Genomic DNA, 13,544 nt, shown 5'->3' on the forward strand with positions numbered 1-13,544 from the left:
AGTGTTACTCATAATAACCAAAAGATGGAAAACAACCCCATTGTCTATCAACAGAGGAATAGATAAACAAAATGTGATGTAGCCATACAATGGAATCTTATCCAGCCATGAAAAGGAATGAAGTACTGATTCATGATACAACATGGATGATCCTTGAAAACATGTGCTAAGTGAAGTAAGCCAGTCACAAAAGACCACATATTATATGATTCCATTTATATGAAATGTCCAGAATAGGCAAATCCATAAGAGACAGAAAGGAGATTAATGGTTGCTTAGGGCTGAAGAGGATGGGGGATGGGGGTGGGGGGGGGTGATAGCTAAAGGGTAGGAAATTTCTTTTTTTTTTTTTTTTTTTTAATTTATTTTATTTATTTATTTTTGGCTGTGTTGGGTCTTTGTTGCTGCACGTGGGCTTTCTCTAGTTCGCGGCGAGTGGGGGCTAGTCTTCGTTGTGGTGCGCGGGCTTCTCATTGCAGTGGCTTCTCTCATTGTGGAGCATGAGCTCTAGGCGCGTGGGCTTCAGTAGTTGCGGCACGCAGGCTCAGTAGTTGTGGCTCACGGGCTCTAGAGCACAGGCTCAGCAGTTGTGGCACACGAGCTTAGTTGCTCTGTGGCATGTGGGATCTTCCCAGACCAGGGATCGAACCCGTGTCCCCTGCATTGGCAGGCGGATTCTCAACCACTGCACCACCAGGGAAGCCCCAATTTCTTTTTTTTTAATCATTTTTTTATTGGGACTTCCCGGGCGGTCCAAGTGGTTAAGACTCTGCGCTTCCACTGCAGGGGGCATGGGTTCAATCCCTGATTGGGGAACTAAGATCCTGCATGCAGCGGGGCACGGCCAAAAAAAAAAAAAATCATTTTTTAAAATTGAAGTATAGTTAATTTACAATGTTGTGTTAGTTTCAGGTATACAGCAAAGTAATTCAGATACATATATTCTTTTTCAGATTCTTTTCCATTATAGGTTATTACAAGATATTGGATATCTTGTAATATCCAATATATTACAATATCCAATGTAATATCCAATACCCTGTGCTATACAGTAGGTCCTTGTTATCTATTTTATATATAATTGTTGTGTATATGTTAATCCCAAGCTCTTAATTTCTCTCCCCTCCCCCATCCTCTTTGGTTTGTTTTCTATGTCTGTGAGTCTATTTCTGTTTTGTAAATAAGTTCATTTGTGGGCTTCCCTGGTGGCGCAGTGGTTGAGAATCTGCCTGCTAATGCAGGGAACACGGGTTTGAGCCCTGGTCTGGGAGGATCCCACATGCCGCGGAGCGGCTGGGCCTGTGAGCCACAATTACTGAGCCTGCGTGTCTGGAGCCTGTGCTCCGCAACAAGAGAGGCCGCGATAGTGAGAGGCCCGCGCACAGCGATGAAGAGTGGCCCCCACTTGCCACAACTAGTGAAAGCCCTCGCACAGAAACGAAGACCCAACATAGCCATAAATCAAAAATAAATAAATAAATAAAAATTAAAAAAAAAAATAAAAGTTAAAAAAAAAATTTCATTTGTATCTTTTTTTAGATTCCACATATAAGTGTTATCATATGATACTTGTCTTTGTCTGACATACTTCACTTAATATGATAATCTCTAGGTCCATCCATGTTGATGCACATGGCATTATTTCATTCCTTTTTATGGCTAATATTCCATTGTATATATGTACCACATCTTCTTTATCCATTCCTCTGTTAATGGACATTTAGGTTGCTTCCATGTCTTGGCTATTGTAAATAGTGCTGCAATGAACATTGGGGTGCATGTATCTTTTCGAATTAGCGTTTTCTCCAGATATATGCCCAGGAGTGGGATTGCAGGATCATATGGTAGCTCTATTTTTAGTTTCCTTTTTTAAAATAAATTTATTTATTTATTTTTGGCTGTGTTGGGTCTTCGTTGCTGTGCGCGGGCTTTCTCTAGTTGTGGCGAGCAGAGCTGCTCTTCATTGTGGTGCACGGGCTTCTCATTGTGGTGGCTTGTCTTGTTGCAGAGCACGGGCTCTAGGCATGCGGGCTTCAGTACTTGTGGCACGTGGGCTCAGTAGTTGTGGCTCGCAAGCTCTAGAGCACAGGCTCAGTAGTTGTGGCACACAGGCTTAGTTGCTCCACGGCATGTGGGATCTTCCCGGACCAGGGATCAAACCCGTGTCTCCTGCGTTGGCAGGCAGACTCTTAACCACAGTGCCACCAGGGAAGTCCCCTATTTTTAGTTTTTTAAGGAACCTCCATACTCTTCTCCATAGTGGCTGTATCAATTTACATTCCCACCAACAGTGTATGAGGATTCACTTTTCTCCACACCCTCACCAGCATTTATTGTTTGTAGACTTTTTATTTTATTTTACTTTCATAAATTTATTTACTTTTGGCTGCATTGGGTCTTTTTTTTTTAATACATTTATTTATTTATTCATTTATTGGCTGTGTTGGGTCTTCGTTGCTGCGCACGGGATTTCTCTAGTTGCGGTGAGCAGGGTTTGCTCTTAGTTGCGGTGCACGGGCTTCTCATTGCAGTGGCTTCTCTTGTTGCAGAGCACAGGCTCTAGGCGCACAGGCTTCAGTAGTTGTGGCTCGCGGGCTCTAGAGTGCAGGCTCAGTAGTTGTGGTGCATGGGCTTAGTTGCTCCGCGGCATGTGGGATCTTCCCGGACCAGGGCTCAAACCCGTGTCCCCGGCATTGGCAGGTGGATTCTTAACCACTGCACCACCAGGGAAGCCCCTGTAGACTTTTTTTTTTTTAAATAAATTTATTTATTTATTTTTGGCTGTGTTGGGTCCTTGTTGCTGTGCGTGGGCTTTCTCTAGTTGTGGTGAGCAGGGGCTACTCTTCGTTGCAGTGTGCAGGCTTCTCACTGTCGTGGCTTCTCTTGTTGCGGAGCACAGGCTCTAGGCGTGCGAGCTTCAGTAGCTGTGGCATGTGGGCTCAGTAGTTATGGCTTGCGGACTCTAGAGCGCAGGCTCAGTTGTTGTGGCTCACGGGCTTAGTTGCTCCGCGGCATGTGGGATCTTCCCCGGCCAGGGCTCGAACCTGTGTCCCTTGCATTGGCAGGCAGATTCTTAACCACTGCGCCACCAGGGAAGCCCCCCTGTAGACTTTTTAATAATGGCCATTCTGACTGGTGTGAGGTGATACCTCATTGTAGTTTTGATTTGCGTTTCTCTAATAATTAGTGATGTTGAGCATCTTTTCATGTGCCTGTTGGCCATCTGTATGTCTTCTTTGGAGAAATGTCTATTTAGGTCTTCTGCCCATTTTTTAATTGGGTTTTTTTTTTGATATTGAGCTGTATGAGTTGTTAGTATATTTTGGAAATTAATCCCTTGTCAGTAGCATCATTTGCAAATATTTTCTCCTAGTCGGTAGGTTGTCTTTTCATTCTGTTTATGGTTTCCTTTGCTGTGCAAAACCTTTTAAATTTAATTAGGTCCCATTTGTTTACTTTTGTTTTTATTTCCATTACTCTAGGAGACAGATCCAAAAACTATTGCTGTGACTTATGTCAAACAGTGTTCTGCGTATGTTTTCCTCTAGGAGTTTTATAGTATCCGGTCCTACATTTAGGTCTTTAATCCATTTTGAATTTTTTTTTTAATTTTGAGTTTATTTTTTGTATATGGTATTAGAGAATGCTCTAATTTCATTCTTTTACATGTAGCTGTCCAGTTTTCCCAGCACCACTTATTGAAGAGGCTGTCTTTTCTCCACTGTATATTCTTGCCTCCCTTGTCATAGATTAATTGACCATAAGCACGTGGGTTTCTTTCTGGGCTTTCTATTGGCAATTTTTTTTTAATAAATTTATTGATTGATTGATTGATTGATTTTTGGGTGTGTTGGGTCTTCGTTTCTGTGCGAGGGCTTTCTCCAGTTGTGGCAAGCGGGGGCCACTCTTCATCGCGGTGCGCGGGCCTCTCACTATCGCGGCCTCTCCTGTTGCGGAGCACAGGCTCCAGACACGCAGGCTCAGTAGTTGTGGCTCACGGGCCTAGTTGCTCTGCGGCATGTGGGATCCTCCCAGACCAGGGCTCGAACCCGTGTCCCCTGCATCGGCAGGCAGATTCTCAACCACTGCGCCACCAGGGAAGCCCCGGCAATTTCTTTTTAAGGTGACGAAAATGTTCTAAAATTGACTTTGGCAATGGCTGCACATATCTGTGAATATACTAAAAACCACTGAACTGTACACTTTAAATGAGTGAATTGTATACTCCGTGAATTATATCTTAATAAAACTGTTACTTAAAAAACAAAACAAAACAGAAAGAACCAGAGAGAAATGTCCTCTTAGATTAGATTAGAGAGCAGTGAGAACACAGACACAGAGTTATTGAATTAATGAAAGAGAAGTGAGGAGGGGCAGCCTTCAGAAAGGGAAGGAGTAAGAAGTATGTAAATAGAAAGCTGACAGAGGAATTAGAAGAACTAGAGCAATGAGGTCCCTGGGTGTGGAGATAAGGCTCCTTCCAGGCCTCAGAGGCCCTGAAGCAACCCTGTAAGCTCAGTTCAGTGTGATAAATGGTGTTCACATAGGGGCCCTGGGTCATTACAACCAGGTTAAAGTGTTTAGTATCTCTGTTGAAGAAGGCAGAGAAGTTTATGACACATCCTAAATAGGTAACAGTCTAAAAGCTTGGGTTCCTATGGGCACACTCCTCAGTCATCCAGAAAATGTACATTTACGGAGCACACTCAACTGATAAGGTCCTCCTGAATTCAGAACATCTTAAAGGTGTGATGGTCTTTTTGATGTGTCAACTTGGCAAGGCTCCAGCCCCCAGTTACTCAAACACTAATCTAGGTGTTTCAGTCAAGGTATTTTGCAGATGTAATTAAAGTCCATAGTTAGCTCACTTTAAGTAAAGGAGATTATCTTAGATAACATGGGTGGGCCTGATTTGATCAGGTGCAAAGCCTTAAAAGCAGGGCTGAGGCTCTCCCAAGAAAAGAAATTCTGCCTGTGGGCAGCAGCTTCAGCCAGTGGACAGTCATGCCTGTGAGATCCTGTCTGCCTTTCCTGAAGGCCTGCCCTGGGAGTTCCCAATTTGCCTCTCAGGCCTCATAATCACAGAAGCCAATTCCTTGCAATAAATCCCTCATTATATATCTCCTACTGGTCCTGCTTCTCTGGGTGAACACTGACTCATAAAAAAAGCAACTGTGTTACTCCAAGATAATAAATTTGTGATCAAATTAAAGTTTATTCAGATGGAACATATCTAATGCTTAGATGGTGGTTTCAAATACCATTCTCCAATAAAAAGAACCAAGGTTCCTTGTCTCCTTGGAGAAATGGCTGATTCTGGGCTGGGGAAATATTGGATTATACCATAAGTATAAAATAAACATCCAGGGACTTCCCTAGTTGTCCAGTGGGAGACATGGAAGAACCTTAAATGCATTATTACTAGGTGAACAAAGCCAATTCAAAAAGGCTATGTACTGGGACTTCCCTGGTGGCGCAGTGGTTAAGACTTCACGCTCCCAATGCAGGGGGCCAGGGTTCGATCCCTGGTCAGGGAACTAGATCCCACAGGCCGCAACTAAGAGTTCTCGTTCCGCAACTAAAAGATCCCGCTTGCCGCAAACTAAAGACCCGACGTAGCCAAATAAATAAATAAATAAAAATCCATACGTCCATTTTGATATAAACAAATGACAGAATAAGTAAATAGGGAAGAAGAGACAAATCTCCCATGCAGAAAAATTCTGGGTAATTTATGGAGCTACTCGTCCCTTGAAGAGTTAAAGCGGGGGAGCATGACTCCCCACTTCTTAAGCTGCACATTGTGACTTACTTCCAAAGAGTACAGTCGGGAAGGGGGAAAATAGAGTAACTGTACAGTGGAGAAACCTGACCAACACTACTTCAGCCAGTTTATCAAGGTCAACATCAATGATGATAAATCATGGTGAGAGTACATACCCTTGAAATGATCTGATAAGAACAGCCCGTTACCTCTGTGATCTTCCTTCCCCAAAACTTATAATCTCAGTCTAATAATGAGAAAAACATCAAACACAATCCAATAGAGGGGCATCCTAAAAAAATATTTGACCAGTACTCAAAACTGTCAAGCTCATGTTGTTGAACCCAAGTTCATGGGCCTGACACACAGTGAGGCCAAACAAATAGAAACATCAGAGTTTGGAGCAGAGAAAGGTTTATTGCTAAGGCCAAGCAAAGAGTTCTGATCCAGACTCAAACGTTTTGGTTTGTTTGGCCTCACTGTGCATTGGGCCCACGAACTTGGGTTCGACAGCAGTCATCAAAAACAAGGAGAGTCTGAGACACTATCACAGCCAAGAGGAGCCTAAGGAGACATAACTACCATATGCAATGTGGTATCCTGGATGGGATCTTGGAGCAGAAAAAGGCTATTAGGTAAAAACTAAAAAAATCTGAATAAACTATGAACTTTATATTATCTTCTCGACTTTTCTCTAAATCTAAAACTGTTCTAAAAAATAAAGTCTATTAAAAAACTAGAGGGACTTCCCTGGTGGTCCAGTGGCTAGGGCTCCGTGCTCCCAATGCAGGGGGCCCGAGTTCGATCCCTGGTCAGGGAACTAGATCCCACATGCTGCAACTAAAAGATTCCACATGCTGCAACTGAGACCCGGTGCATCCAAATAAGTAAATAAATAAATATATTTAAAAAAAACTAGATCAGGAAAAAAATTAGATGAACAAATACTTCTGAATATGTACTCTACAATTTTTTTTAAGATAACTGAGTTAAATTTATTTTATTTTATTTTTTGGCCACCCTGTGCTGCTTGTGGGATCTTAGTCCCCCGACCAGGGATTGAACACGGGCCCACGGCCGTGAAAGTCCCGAGTCCTAACCACTGGATCACCAGGGAATTCCCTGTACTCTACAAGTTTTGGTACTAGGCTACAAAATGAGGAGTCATTCCGCTGTTTTCATTTTTACTTTAATTTAAAAGCAAGTCTTGATGATTTAAGTGGCTGTCAGTCTGTTGACCCTCTGTTGATAGTGACTGTCCTATCTCCTAGTCAGTGCCAAATGAATGGCTTTTCTACCCCAAAGAGACATTAGCAGGTAGCCCCCCCCCAGTAGATAACCTCACTTTCTATTTCATCAAAAAGACAGAAATCACCTAAAAAAATTTGTTCAGCTTCCTGCAACCAAACCTATGAACTGACCTGCATGTGCACCCATTTTTCCCTTCCTGTGCTCCTGTTATAACAGTTACCACTGATGCAGTGTTAACTGCATGCCAGGCACTATGGTAATGCAGACAAAAAAAGGTTGCGTGCCATTTCAGTAAACAAGAATGTCGCCCACCATCAAACCATCAGCCACTGCAGACGTCCCGACGGCGCGCCCTGAGGGGAATTCGGATGAAGAGAAACAGGATACTGGCCCTAGATAGTTAAGATGCATATCTAAGGAATGATTTCCATGAGCCCAGACTCTTGCATCTTCCCATACATAGAAAAGCGCTGAAATCATTAACTTGAGAGGTCTGTTTTTTTGTGATTAGCAGTAATCTTCTGATGTTTGACTATATTTTTTTTCCAGCAAAAACTCCTATATATCGTGGCTCCTCCCTCGCCTCTCTGGAACATTTCCTCAGAGCTATCTGAGAGACTGTCTCCTGGGCTGTAGTCCTCACTAAGGTCCCTGAATAAAACATAACTCGCAACTTTTAGGTTGTGGGAGTTTTTGTGGTTTTTTTCAGTCGATAGTAAGCATAGTGCATGCATTATCTCCTTTAATCATCACATCGAAATTCCGAGGTTCTCATAATTTCCTCATTTTATAGTCAAGGAAAACTGAGACTCAGGGAAAGTAAGTGACTTGCCCAAGGTCTCACAGCTAGAAGGTGTTAGAACCAAGTGTTCCAACCCGGACTCCAGAGTCTGACCTCTTAACTCCTAGGCTCTCCTCCTCTGTGAGACAAATCCCTACTCCTGTGCTCTGACTCATCACTTCCCAGCCCTTGGGAGCTTTGATCCACTGACTATTTGTATTGTCCCTTCTGTGTTCCTACTTCTTCCCTTCCGTGCCCTTCACATCATTATGCAAACAAGCTGTCACTCCCCGGGTCAAGACAAGACCCCTCCTCTAATCCCACAGGTTTCTCCAGTTCTCTCTTGACTCGAATATTCACTACTCAACTGTCTATTGAGCATCTTCACCTGGAAGGCTTACAGCCGTCCCATGCTAAATATACCCCAAACTGAACCCTTGACCACTCCGCTTTCCCACCAGAAAACTATTCTCATGGTCTTTCCCTCTCAGCTAATGACACCACCAACCACCTTGCTGCTCAAGCCAGAAACTTGGGCGTCATCCTTGCCACTTCCCTGTTCCTCTTCTCCTACACTCAGTCAGTCACAAGTCTTGTTGATTCTACAAAATCTCTCCTCTGTCCATTTAACTCCATCTCCACTGCCTCTGCCCTAGTGCTGGCCACCATCCTTTCTCATGCGGACTACAAACCACAGCCTCTTACTAGTCTCTACTTCTAGCCTATGCTGCCCCATCCCCAGCCAGTCTGATGTTAGCACTCCACACACTAACCCCGGTGATTTCTTAAACCCAAATCCGATGGGCATCTGTCCATTTTCAAGCCCTTCAATGTTTTTCTGGGCCTCAAGATGCAATCCAAGCTCTGTCTCAAGGCTTTGAGGCTCCCGGTGATCTGGCCTCTGCTTACTCTCCAGCTTCCTCCTTCATTACTACTTCCTCTGGGCACCCCTCTCCCGCCACCCCCGAGTATGTCCCCTTCCCACACTTCTGCCACACAGAGTGACTTTCAGTTCCCTAAAGTCTCCCAGCTTTCTATCTATTTTTTTTGGGGGGAGGTGCGCCCACATGGCATGTGGGATCTAGTTCCCCGCCCAGGGATCGAACCCACGCCCCGTGCAGTGGAAGCGTAGAGTCTTAACCACTGGACCACCAGGGAAGTCCCTCCCAGCTTTTTCCTGACTGGGCCTTTTCACAGTCTGTATCCTCTGTGTAGGACATGAGCACACCACACTCCACCCACCAGATCTAACTCCTCTTTGGCCTTCGGGGCTCAGCTTGCTCTTCCTCAGCCCCTCACTCCCATGTTCAGGGCAGGTTCCCAAGGACCTAGTGCCTTCCTCACTACAGCACTTAGCATCAGGGGCTGCGGCTGTCTGCACATTCATCTGTCCCCTGCAGACTGTGAGCCGGTGAAGATGGGGGCCTGTGGATGTGGCTCACCCCTGCAGCCCAGCACCCAGCACCCAGCGCCATGCATCCACCTCGTAGTCTGTATTGGGTGTTTGCGGAATGAACAAGTGGGAGTCAGAGGCAGCTGACCTTGAATTAGATCCACAGGCTTTCTGATTAAACTAACAAACAGTTGTTTTTTTGTAGGTCATTTGCATTCTGTTCCAATGCCTTTCTCCCTTTGGTGGCCCCTGTGGAAACACTTTTTCTAATGAATCAGATACACATTTAGAGACTTACAAATGTGGCATTAGAGGTTCATGATTTTAGAACCAATTTCCTCATTTTGAGCGGCAGGAAACTGAAGTCCCCAAAGCTGACATGGTTTGTTAGTAGCAGACTCATTGTAGCTGTAAAACTGGGACTATATCTTGTCTTACTTCAGTTACTCTGGTACCTAACTGTTGGTAATGCCTGTCTTCTTTCATTTAAACGGTAAGGTAGGTTGCACTGTGACTGTGGCTTTCACGATTAACCATGTGTTAATATTAAATGGGGCTGGGACCTCCCTGGTGGCGCAGTGCCACAACTACTGAGCCTGCGCTCTAGAGCCCGCGTGCCACAACTACTGAAGCCCATGTGCCACAACTACTGAGCCTGCGCTCTAGAGCCCGCGTGCCACAACTACTGAAGCTCGCGCGCCTAGAGCCCGTGCTCCACAAGAGAAGCCACCGCAATGAGAAGCCCATGCACCACAACGAAGAGCAGCCCCGCTCGCTGCAACTAGAGAAAGCCTGCGTGCAGCAACGAAGACCCAATGCAGCCAAAACTAAATTAATTAATTAATTAATTTTAAAAAAGAGAGAACGCAGTTCCACTTAGGGTCAGGCTGAGGCACAAGTCCTGTCCCACTGCTCTTGGGTCTCCAGCGACAGCTTTGGACATGCAGCTGCAGGTGGCCTCATCAGTGACCATAGTTCAAGTGCGGGTGTCGGTCCATCAGTGTGGTGAATGAGGTGCTCCTACAGAGGGTGAGTAGTGAGAACAGTGCCATTCCCTACTCGTTATGCCTGAGCTTTCATGATGTGCCCGATTCTCCAGATTCTTTCCCTAGCGCCTTAAACCCCAGCTACCTACCTACCAACCATGCATGCGCACACACACACCATTTGCCTCCTCGTGAACCTGGGTGAGGCCTTCCCCCAACTCCCCAGGCAAGTCATTCCTCCCTCACCCTTTGTAAACACACATTAAGGCACACATTTTGCACTGCTCTTGCTCCCTTGTATGTCCCTCTCCTCATTCATTCATTCATCCGTTCAAAAAATTTATTGAGCACTTCCTTTGCTCACTCACTCAACAAATATATTTATTGGGCACCTCTGTTATGCCAGCTGCTGGTATGTAAGAGCAATCAGCAGTGAGCAAGACAGACCCTATCCTTGTAGAGCTCAGTCTAATGAGTGAGACAGACGTCAATTAACTAACCACACATAGACCTTTACAGTTACAATTAGGAAGGAAACTCCACAGGGTGATTTAGAGGTACTAAGCGGCAGGACCTAACTGGATTGAGGGGAGAGGAGCAGTCAGGGAAGGTCTCCCTGTGGAGGTGCAAAGTAGCTTGAGACCTGAAGGATGAATGGGAGTTCACCAGGTGAGGAGAGAGAACATTCCAGGTCAAGGGAATAACAGTGGGAAGGCTGAGGCAGGGTGGAGCTTGATGCTTTGAGAGACAAAGAGGTCAGTGTGGCTGGATCCAGTTTTGTGAGTGAAGAGAGGGTAGGAGCCACCCGTGCTCCTTTTGGGCCATGTTAAGAAGTGAGATTTATCCCGAGTAGTGTGAAGGGTTGGAAGGGGGAGTGGTGTGCCAGCAGATCTGTGTCTCGAAAAGCTCACTCTGGCTGGCCACAGGGCTATTAAACTACGGTTTCTCAACCTTGGCACTACTGACATTTTGGGCCCGATGATTCTTTGTTGTGGAGGATTGTCCTATGCGTGGTAAGGATGTTTAGCAGCATCCCTGGCTAAACATCCGCTAAGCTGCCAGTGGTACCTCCCCGTCCCCTAGTTGTTGCAACCAAAGATGTCTCCAGACATTGCCAAATGTCCCCTGGGGGGCAAAGTTGCTCCCAATGAAGAATGATCGATTAGTTTTCTCCGAGGGTTTGCCACCCTCCCTCCCTCGGTTCCCAGATGGGCATATCTGATGTGCACAGGTACAGATGCACGGTAGCTCTCTTGGCTGCAATACCTGTGAGGGTCATAGTTGCCTCTGGCTCCCCAAATACCCAACGTTTTGCATAAGCAGGGGCTTCATGTTTGCTTCTCTGGGCTAAAACACCCTCAGGGAAGGGTAAATGGTTAATATTTCACCCTGTTCTTTCCAAGAAAATCTACTTCCTGTTCAATTTGGTTCTCATTGCCATTCCTGCTGACAGCAGCTACCTGCCATGTTAAGTGCTCAAACTGTTAGTTGCTATCAGCAGGAATGAGAATTGTGGAACTCTTTTTTTACCCTGGCCAATGAAAGCGCCAATTCCTAACCACTGGACTGCCAGGGAATTCCCCTTTCTTCTTTTTCTTAAATTTTTTTGTTTGAGAATTGTTTAACTTTTTTTCATCTGTAAAATGGGAGAATTATCTGGTAGGACTGATCCTTGATCGACATTATTATTCAATCCTTACAAACCCGAAGTAGGTATGATTCTGGATAAGTCTCCTGATGTTTCCACAGCTGGTTCAGTAACAGAGGTGGGATTCAACTGGAGGTGAGTGTAAGGCCCAGGATTTTAGTTCTCAAGTCACCCTACCTCCTTTCTTTCCAAGACCTCGAGGGGTTACTCTACTCCAAATTCAAATCCTGGAACTAGAAGGGAACTGGCATCTCTCCAAAGGCTGACATTGAGCACCAACTCCATGCCAGCTCTGCCTGATTTCCCCCCTGACGACCTGCCGCTTCCCACTATCTTTGGTCCCTGTGTCTTATTTTTGCTTTATCCAGCATACAGCCCATGTCTGCTGGGGAGGGGTCCACACCAGAACTTTAATCCTGCTCACTCCCCATTCCTCTTCCCCTTTTCCTAGTTAGGCACTGAATCAACTGCTTCAGTGCATTATTAACTTCATCCTCACAGCCCTCTGAGGGAGGTCCCATATTGCAGATGACACTGAGGCTTACAGCTGGTGCATGAAGAGCCGGATTTGAATGCAGACTATGCAGTCTTGTCACTCCAGACTGCCAACTCTTGGCCACCACTCTGCTGCTGCCTCTCAGTAGGCCATTGAGGGATGGACAGCATCACCAAGGGGTTGACTGTCTTTTAAAAGCTGATCTTATGCTGCACCTCTTATAGGTAAATATAAGTCCTAAATATCTCAAAGCTCCCATTCCTCCCTTCAGGAAGCAGCAATCTAGTCCACCGAGGAAACAAATACCGGCACTTACTGTACGAGGCAGTGAGGAGCCACTGGATCCAGGACCTGTGTCCAACCCCAGGCTCAAAAGAAACCCCTTTTACATGGCCAACCAACCCTGGTGTCCATCATTTTCCCTTTCAATTTTAATCCTCCTTATTCAAGGTCTATAGAGAAAGCTCCCTCTGCCGTGTGACCTTGGCCTTGTCCTAACCTCCCTGGGCTCAGCAAGGAGCCAACCTACTCTGAATGGTGAGGGTGAGGTATTCCTAATACTCCAAAATGGTTAGAAATTTCCATCACATGACTGTCAATTTTATCAAGTCCCTCTGCCTTGGACTTGAATAACATTTTTAGCACATTAACATTTACCAACTGCTGTTCACACAGTGGCAGCTGTCTTTGAATATGAGGGAAACAGATGCAATAAGAGAAAATATTTGAAATCTAGGAGCTTGTAAAGGAAGTGGAAATGTTTTTCCAAGATCTGTTGGCAGCTCCCACGTTCTTGGGCTGGTGGGTATTCTGCAGCCCACCCTTCAAACCTCTGGTGAGCACAGTGGTCCTTCTTAAGGACTGTGGTCATGAGCCTCCTAGTGTGGTTACAGGTCAGGGGCCCCTCGGCTGTGCAAGGGGTGCAACCACCATTTGCTGCACTCTGACAGCTCCTTTCACTTGCTTTCTCGGCTCTGTCCAGCGCAGGCTCCCCACAAGATGGGTAGGGAGTTAGCACCAAACCTGATTCCCCTTCCTCTGCGGCAGTTCCAGCCTAATTCCACAGGTAACTGGCACTCTGGCTTCCTCCCATCTTTCCCAGACGTTAGATATGGCCTGTGTATTGGCCTATTACTAGCCTAACATACATCTGTCTATCCATCGGTTAAACTCAAGTACCTAATAGTGCCTGGCCTGTAAATTTGAATGTATTAAATGTCAAAAA

This window comes from Balaenoptera physalus (assembly GCF_965194825.1).
Source record: "Balaenoptera physalus genome assembly, chromosome: X".
In the NCBI taxonomy this organism is placed as follows: domain Eukaryota; kingdom Metazoa; phylum Chordata; class Mammalia; order Artiodactyla; family Balaenopteridae; genus Balaenoptera; species Balaenoptera physalus.